Below are 10168 nucleotides of genomic sequence, written 5' to 3'. Positions count from 1 at the left end.
CTGACCTCGTCGCTGGCCGCCATTACCCGACCGTCCCTCCATCCTCCGCTTGAAGGGATCATGAAAGGAGCTCCGGTGGGACAGGGGAGATCGATGGGTTGAGGATGTGGAGCTCGTCCAGATGCCAGGTGTAGCGCTCCGTCCGCCCTCGTCGTCGGCGCCGCTCCCGCCACTGCAGCAGCTCGACGTGGACTTCCGCGACCACACAGGCTGCACCTCAGAAGCAACTTGTCTCGTTCAAGCCCTGATCGAACTCGCCGCCGGCTTCCGTTCCTCGCCGCCTCCACCTCGTCGCCCAAGATGAGATAGGGGAGAAAATCCAGAGCGGGACACATGATTTCTCGGCTCATAGGCCACATAGTGAGACGAAATGGAAAAGTAGTCAAAGCGGTTTTCAAAGACGCTACAACCACCCAGGTAACAAGGAAATACACCACATAACAGAGGTAAAAATAATCCGAAAATTGCAAAACGACACCTCAACTGCACACCGACAATATAGTGTATGGTTAATCCAAAAGAAAAAGAAAAATTATGAGAAAAATGATGTTGGTTGCCCTTTAATATAGTAGTTATAAACGGCCACTGAAAGTGTACTAGTGACATACTCTAATTTTTTGAATTGTTTGTAGATCAAGTCTTCTGGTGACATTCACCAAATTATTTGTACGTCCCTGCAATATTGTTGTAAACGCCCGGTCGCCAGATGAATGAACTTCTGGCAATGGACAATGATCGATTTTGTTATCACTAGCGGTCAGTGGTATACATTACCATTGGCTATATACTGGTGTGGTGTGCCTCTGATATCAATAGTGCGGAAAACACGTCTGTCACCAGTAAGCCTGTTTTCCGGTAGTAAATGTCTTCTCCATGTGGCACCTTATTGCGAATTCTTGTGCATCTTTAGACGTGCATGTTGCCCAAGTACAACACCCGCAAGTTCGAACTTCCTCCAAACTGCGTGTTTTTCTGCGTTATAGTCCAGTTCATAAAAGGTACAAATGCTTAGATTGCTCCATGGGTCGCATATACATCTCTCATATATTCATTTCGATGAGACCTTGTTTATCTTTTCCACACACAAAGCCTCCACTGATGTATCAACTCTTTGTAATCTTGTCACATACACTACCACTGAACCGTCTAAGATCCCTATGGCGGCAGGATTTGGCAGATTTCTCCGCCGCGAGATGACTTGGTAAGAATTTCTCTGCCACGGTAGTTCCTGCTGCCACAACAGGTTTGGTATGAGATTCTTCTACCACAGGAGGCACCCCCAACTCGCGATGTGGCCGATCGCACGTCTACCCCCTTGTGATGTCTCCTTTGGTATATGGTGCACCAGCTAATCCAGCTCTGGGCTCCGCCTCGTCACCATCTGCCTCTACATTGCCTGCGGCCTCTACTTCATCAGCACCGACGGTGGTTGCTAACGTGGGGTCTCCACGGCAATACCCACGATTTATGGACTTGGTTTTTAGGGAAAAAGATGCGCTGACAAGTTTTTCGGCTGACAAGGAAAGAGGAGGACCGATTTACCCAGGTCCAGGCCGCCGGAGGGTATTCTTGCTTGTCCGTTCTTGATTGATGATGACGATGGTTACAAGGTCGCCGTGATAGTTATGTCATTTTCTCTCTGTGGCTAGATTGAATCTCCTCTCCGGCGATCCCTCCTAGCCCTTATAAAAGAGGATAGGTCTCGGGCATCATGTCTAGGCCTTAAATGTTAAAATTACACTCTAGGATTCCCTGATACGGGTTTGTCCTTGCTCCGCACACCACGTACATGGGCCTTGAAGATTTGTAATTGCCAAATGATCTTGGGTTTCTTGGTCCTTAGCAGGCCATCAGGTTGGCATCCTGTTATATATACCACACCAACTATGTTAATTTAAGGCACCCGAAGGGTCATTCCCATGTCAGTCGATGTGTGTGGTCGTCCTATGATCACACGACTAAGTGCGTTCACAAGCCCAAGGAGTACATGGATGTCACTGTCTGATCGATATGATCCACATCAACGTTCATTTCATGTTGCACCGTCCTTGCACCGTGATGCTCTCTAGGAGCCTGGTTGGCACGAGCGGCGATGGAGGATGAATTTGCTACTCTTTGCAAGAACCAGACTAGGACTTCAGTGTCTCCTCCATATGGTAAAAATATTTTTGGATGAAAGTGGATATTCAAAACTAAGAACATACATGATGGCTCCACCAACAAATATAAGGCCCGGCTTGGTGCACGAGGATTGATGCATCAACAAGGTATAATTATGGTAACATTTTTTGCATAGTGGCTAATCCAGCTACAGTTCGTTTGGTCTTCTCTCTTATTGTTTCTCGCAATTGGAGTCTTCGGCACGTTGATGTTAGCAATGCTTTTCTTCATGGTTTCTTGGCCGACGATGTTTATATGCAGCAACCACCATGTTTTGAAGACCCTTCTCAACCATCTCATGTTTGCAAACTACAACGTGCCTTGTATGGTCTGAAGCAATCACCTCGTGCTTGGTATGACCGCTTGAGTAAACGTATGTTGCAGCTTGGTTTTGTCCCTTCCAAGACCTGCACATCCTTATTTATATTTTCTTGGGATAAAGTGCATATTCATATGCTAGTATATGTGGACGATATTGTCATTGTTGGAACTGCATATGCTGTTGATCGGTTGGTGCATTCTCTGTACGACACTTCTCCAATCAAGTTTCTTGGTCGTCTTGGATATTTTCTTGGCATTGGGGTCTCTTACAATTCATGGGAGCATATCTTTGACACAGCGCAAGTATGCGCACTTGATGTATTATACTTGCGCACTTGATGTATTGCACCCTACCAACATCAAAAATTGCAGCTCAACCTCTAGCCCCCTTTGTGCCACAAACAAACTATCCAAGGACACATGAACCACACTTTCCGTTGATGATGCTTTTCGGTACAGAAGTATGATCGGTGGCTTATAGTAACTCACATTGGCACAACCAGATATTCCCTTTGCCATAAATAAGGTCTGCCGGTGCGTGTCTCAGCCCATAGATGCTCATTGGCAAGCCATCAAGCGAATTTTCTGTTGCAAGAAATATAAACTTTAAAAAATCACCATCATCATCTATCAGTATTTTCAGATGTTGGGCAGGATGTTCATACGATGGGCGATCAACAAAAAGTTTTGAAATTTTCCTAGGATCCGACCTAATATCCTGGAGTGCCAAGAACCGGCTCACAGTATCTCAATCGATAATTAGCAATGCGCAGTATAAGGCATTGGGGAATGGCACTGTTGAGGCTATTTAATTAGATTCAGTCTGTTTGGAGGAGTTGGGTGTTAAGCATGAGAGGCCACCGATTCTCTGGTGTGACAACATCGGCACTACCTATTTAACTGACAATCTAGTATTTCACACTCGCAGGAAACACATTGAAATTAATTTTTACTTTGTGCGAGAGTGGGATGTCATGAGGAGCATATGATGTGAGATTTATCTCCTCTGAAGATCAGCTTGGTGATGTGTTTACAAAACCAGCAACTGACTAATAGTAGACCATTCAAGCACAATCTGAATCTTGTACTCAGCGGTTCAAATTGAGGGGACATGTTGAAATGGGGTAAAATCAGTTAAATCGATAAGGTTAGGGTATTTTCCTTGATACACAAGTTTATGAATGTAATCACACCTAAAATTTCCTTTTAAATATGTACATGATGACTATATAAAAAGGAGAATAGCCTACGGGCTAATCACGCGAAAAACATCTCTTTTATTTTTCTTTTCGTGCAAAATTTTGTTGTGTAGGCAACCTACCTGGCAACATTCATAGCGTGGTCCAAAGCATGTTTTCGTGCAGACAATGTTTCACACATCGCAATTTCGGTGCAACATATCAATCACGCCATATAGGCATATATATAGTTGGTATACACAATTGGATGGCGATTCATGATTAGAAAGAAACAGAAAGAGAAAGATTTTAAAACGTTGTACACTTGCACTATGTGTCACTCTTCTACTCGACTAGATTTTTTTTCTTTTTTGTGAATTGTACTCTACTAGATTTAATATATGGGTGTGATTATTTCTCAATCGACTCGGAAGTAACTTATGTTGCAACTCTAGGTTGCCCCTTATGTTGCAACTCATAACTAGCACAAATCACGATGCAAATCAAATGGAATAGAACTTAATTAAGCACGGTGTTAGTTCTCAGTTAGCCGAGAACTAGTAAATCCCTAAATTTATACATGCTGAAATCACTGACATGGCGACCGTACATCACATTAGTTCCTTCGAAATAAAACAGAAGAACTGAAATAATGTAGAATACTAGTTGAATGCCCGTGCGTTGCCACGGCTATTAAATTTCTTATTTTTTCCGCTATTTTGCTTCATAGTCACCACACAACAACAAAAGCTAATTCGTGCAAATTGCCAAAGAGACAACCTCAATGAAAATATTCATTATTCTTGCACTTCTTCTACTATTGTGATCTTGTATCCAAAGCAATAAACTTTGTATTAAAAACATTAATGTGTACCATTATAACAAGACGGTATCATTCAAATTATTGTGGATTCAGCTAAATTATTCTCAAACAACAAATAAGATACAACTACTAAATAAGTCACTTGCCTAATATAAATGAAAATTGCAGTCATACTAAGTTGGTTTGGAGCTTCTTCATATAGAAATGAGCCTATTTGCCGTTGGGGATTGAAATGGGTCAAGAGCTGAAGGTTTGTTGTTCACCATGATTTTAGACGCAAGAATGTATGATAAACGACTTGAGAACCACTTTTTATACATACCTCTCATATGAATTTTCAAACAAGAAAAACATAGTTAACAGAGTGTTGAACCACGTAGAAAGCCAATATAAGCTACTTGTAGTCTTCCCATGATATAATGCGCCAATTGATCATGATACATGTCCTTTTATGGAACTTAAGTAGCTATGAGGCTTGTTACATGTCAAGGACCTGGTATGTCCTCGATGTCTGTCACCGTCGTCAACTTTGATTTTTGTGCTGATAATCAATGACGACTTCATCAGCTGGCCAGCCAGCCCCGCTCCCTCCACCTTCTCCTTCCTGCTGTTCTACTCACCTTCAAGTCCTCTTCTATGCGGTCGACAACTTACGCCCCTTCTCCTCTTATGGTCTTCAATGTTCTGCACATCTAAATTTTACAAACATAAATACTAAACATATGTGCTGACGAGTGTTAAACAAAGGAAAAAAGTATTGGTATTTCAGACCTTGATTGTGGATCAGGTCCTTGCCCCGTTTCCCTGTAGATGTGAATTATGGGAAAGCTTTTTTATGTAGATCAACACTATATTGTTCTATGCCAACATATGGAAAATAAAGAGTATGTCAGATGAAAAACTCATCATTTTATCCTGATGTATGTATCAAACAAACCAGAAATAATATTTATTATATCAGCTACTGCTTTATGTCTGCCGCTTGCATAAGAACATAAAGTCCTAAGGAAATTCAAACTTATGCTCAAATTATAAACAGAACAAAAAAATAGTAATTGGACTTATACTAAGAAAAATAAAAGATATGTTCAAAGGAAAGCTAGTGCTTTCTTCATGAAACAAAGTACTATAGGAAACAAAATCAGCAACATATGTGACAAGGTAACTGATGCGTGTGGTTGACACGTCCGTTGGGAACCCCAAGAGGAAGGTGTGATGCGCACAGCGGCAAGTTTCCCTCAGTAAGAAACCAAGGTTTAATCGAACCAGTAGGAGTCAAGAAGCACGTTGAAGGTTGATGGCGGCGGGATGTAGTGCGGCGCAACACCGGAGATTCCGGCGCCAACGTGGAACCTGCACAACACAACCAAAGTACTTTGCCCCAACGAAACGGTGAGGTTGTCAATCTCACCGGCTTGCTGTAACAAAGGATTAACCGTATTGTGTGGAAGATGATTGTTTGCGGAAAACGAGTAGAACAAGTATTGCGAGTAGATTGTATTTCAGTATAGAGAATTGGACCGGGGTCCACAGTTCACTAGAGGTGTCTCTCCCATAAGATAAACAGCATGTTGGGTGAACAAATTACAGTTGGGCAATTGACAAATAAAGAGGGCATGACCATGCATATATATATCATGATGAGTATAGTGAGATTTAATTGGGCATTACGACAAAGTACATAGACCGCCATCCAGCATGCATCTATGCCTAAAAAGTCCACCTTCGGAGTTATCATCCGAACCCCCTCCAGTATTAAGTTGCTAACAACAGACAATTGCATTAAGTATTGCGCGTAATGTAACTAGTAACTACATCCTTGAACATAGCACTAATGTTTTATCCCTAGTGGCAACAGCACATCCACAATCTTAGAACTTTCTGTCACTGTCCCAGATATCAATGGAGGCATGAACCCACTATCGAGCATAAATACTCCCTCTTGGAGTTACAAGCATCTACTTGGGCAGAGCATCTACTAGTAACGGAGAGCATGCAAGATCATAAACAACACATAGACATAACTTTGATAATCAACATAACAAGTATTCTCTATTCATCGGATCCCAACAAACGCAACATATAGAATTACAGATAGAAGATCTTGATCATGTTAGGCAGCTCACAAGATCCGACAATGAAGCACAATGGGGAGAAGACAACCATCTAGCTACTGCTATGGACCCATAGTCCAGGGGTAGACTACTCACACATCACTCCGGAGGCAACCATGGCGGCGTAGAGTCCTCCGGGAGATGATTCCCCTCTCCGGCAGGGTGCCGGAGGCGATCTCTGGATCCCCGAGATGGGATCGGCGGCGGCGGCGTCTCCGGAAGGTTTTCCGTATCGTGGCTCTCCGTACTGGGGGTTTCTCAACGGAGGCTTTAAGTAGGCGGAAGGGCAGGGTCGAGGAGGCGGCACGAGGGCCCCACACCACGGCAGGCCGCGCCGCCTAGGGTGTGGCCACCTCGTGGCCCCACTTCGTCTCCTCTTCGGACTTCCGGAAGCTTCGTGGCAAAATAGGACCTCGGGCGTTGATTTCGTCCAATTCCGAGAATATTTCGTTACTAGGATTTCTGAAACCAAAAACAGCAGAAAACGAGCAATCGGCACTTCGGCATCTTGTTAATAGGTTAGTTCCGGAAAATACACGAATATGACATAAAGTGTGCATAAAACATGTAACACATAATGTGGCATGGAACATAAGAAATTATTGATACGTCGGAGACGTATCAGCATCCCCAAGCTTAGTTACTTGCTCGTCCCGAGCGGGTAAAACGATAACACGGATAATTTCTGGAGTGACATGCCATCATAACCTTGATCATACTATTTGTAAAGCATATGTAGTGAATGCAGCGATCAAAACAATGTATATGACATGAGTAAACAAGTGAATCATATAGCAAAGACTTTTCATGAATAGCACTTCAAGACAAGCATCAATAAGTCTTGCATAAGAGTTAACTCATAAAGCAATAATTCATAGTAAAAGCATTGAAGCAACACAAAGGAAGATTAAGTTTCAGCGGTTGCTTTCAACTCATAACATGTATATCTCATGGATATTGTCAACATAGAGTAATATAATAAGTTCAATAAGCAAATATGTAGGAATCAATGCACAGTTCACACAAGTGTTTGCTTCTTGAGGTGGAGAGAAATAGGTGAACTGACTCAACATTGAAAGTAAAAGAATTGTCCTCCATAGAGGAAAAGCATCGATTGTTATATTTGTGCTAGAGCTTTGATTTTGAAAACATGAAACAATTTTGTCAACGGTAGTAATAAAGCATATGTATCATGTAAATTATATCTTACAAGTTGCAAGCCTCATGCATAGTATACTAATAGTGCCCGCACCTTGTCCTAATTAGCTTGGACTACCGGATCATCACAATGCACATGTTTTAACCAAGTGTCACAAAGGGTACCTCTATGCCGCTCTGTACAAAGGTCTAAGGAGAAAGCTCGCATTGGATTTCTCGCTATTGATTATTCTCAACTTAGACATCCATACCGGGACAACATAGACAACAGATAATGGACTGCTCTTTTATGCATAAGCATGTAACAACAATTAATAATTTTCTCATATGAGATTGAAGATATTTGTCCAAAACTGAAACTTCCACCATGGATCATGGCTTTAGTTAGCGGCCCAATGTTCTTCTCTAACAATATGCATGCTTAACCATAAGGTGGTAGATCACTCTTACTTCAGATAAGACGAACATGCATAGCAACTCACATGAAATTCAACAAAGAGTAGTTGATGGCGTCCCCGGTAAACATGGTTATCGCACAACAAGCAACTTAATAAGAGATAAAGTGCATAATTACATATTCAATACCACAATAGTTTTTAAGCTATTTGTCCCATGAGCTATATATTGCAAAAGGTGAATGATGGAATTTTAAAGGTAGCACTCAAGCAATTTACTTTGGAATGGCGGAAAATACCATGTAGTAGGTAGGTATGGTGGACACAAATGGCATAGTGGTTGGCTCAAGTATTTTGGATGCATGAGAAGTATTCCCTCTTGATACAAGGTTTAGGCTAGCAAGGCTTATTTGAAACGAACACAAGGATGAACCGGTGCAGCAAAACTCACATAAAAGACATATTGAAAACATTATAAGACTCTACACCGTCTTCCTTGTTGTTCAAACTCAATACTAGAAATTATCTAGACCTTAGAGAAACCAAATATGCAAACCAAATTTTAGCATGCTCTATGTATTTCTTCATTAATGGGTGCAAAGCATATGATGCAAAAGCTTAAACATGAGCACAACAATTGCCAAGTATCACATTACCCAAGACATTATAGCAATTACTACATGTATCATTTTCCAATTCCAACCATATAACAATTTAACGAAGAAGAAACTTCGCCATGAATACTATGAGTAGAAACTAAGGACATACTTGTCCATATGCTACAGCGGAGCGTGTCTCTCTCCCATAAAGTGAATGCTAAGATCCATTTTATTCAAACAAAACAAAAAACAAAAACAAACCGACGCTCCAAGCAAAGCACATAAGATGTGATGGAATAAAAATATAGTTTCGGGGGAGGAACCCGATAATGTTGTCGATGAAGAAGGGGATGCCTTGGGCATCCCCAAGCTTAGACGCTTGAGTCTTCTTGATATATGCAGGGGTGAACCACCGGGGCATCCCCAAGCTTAGAGCTTTCACTCTCCTTGATCATGTTGCATCATACTCCTCTCTTGATCCTTGAAAACTTCCTCCACACCAAACTTAGAACAACTCATTAGAGGGTTAGCGACAATAAAAATTAACATGTTCAGAGGTGAGACAATCATTCTTAACACTTCTGGACATTGCATAAAGCTACTGGACATTAATGGATCAAAGAAATTCATCCAACATAGCAAAAGAGGCAATGCGAAATAAAAGGCAGAATCTGTCAAAACAGAACAGTTCGTATTGACGAATTTTATCGAGGCACCAGACTTGCTCAAATGAAAATGCTCAAATTGAATGAAAGTTGCGTACATATCTGAGGATCACTCACGTAAATTGGCATAATTTTCTGAGTTACCTACAGGGAAAACAGCCCAGATTCGTGACAGCAAAGAAATCTGTTTCTGCGCAGTAATCCAAATCTAGTATGAACTTTTCTATCAACGACTTTACTTGGCACAACAAAACACTAAACTAAGATAAGGAGAGGTTGCTACAGTAGTAAACAACTTCCAAGACACAAAATAAAAACAAAGTACTGTAGGTAAAAACATGGGTTGTCTCCCATAAGCGCTTTTCTTTAACGCCTTTCAACTAGGCGCGAAAAGTGTGTATCAAGTATTATCAAGAGACGAAGTGTCAACATCATAATTTGTTCTAATAATAGAATCAAAAGGTAACTTCATTCTCTTTCTAGGTAAGTGTTCCATACCTTTCTTGAGAGGAAATTGATATTTTATATTACCTTCCTTCATATCAATGATAGCACCAACGAGTTCGAAGAAAAGGTCTTCCCAATATAATGGGACAAGATGCATTGCATTCAATATCCAAGACAACAAAATCAACGGGGACAAGGTTATTGTTAACGATAATGCGGACATTATCAACTTTCCCCAAAGGTTTCTTTGTAGAATGATCAGCAAGATTAACATCCAAATAACAATTTTTCAGCGGTGGCAAGTCAAG

This window comes from Lolium rigidum, chromosome 6 (genome assembly GCF_022539505.1).
Source record: "Lolium rigidum isolate FL_2022 chromosome 6, APGP_CSIRO_Lrig_0.1, whole genome shotgun sequence".
NCBI classification, from domain to species: Eukaryota; Viridiplantae; Streptophyta; class Magnoliopsida; order Poales; family Poaceae; genus Lolium; species Lolium rigidum.
The sequence above is the reverse complement of the archived record's forward strand: the minus strand, read 5'-3'. Positions refer to the sequence as shown.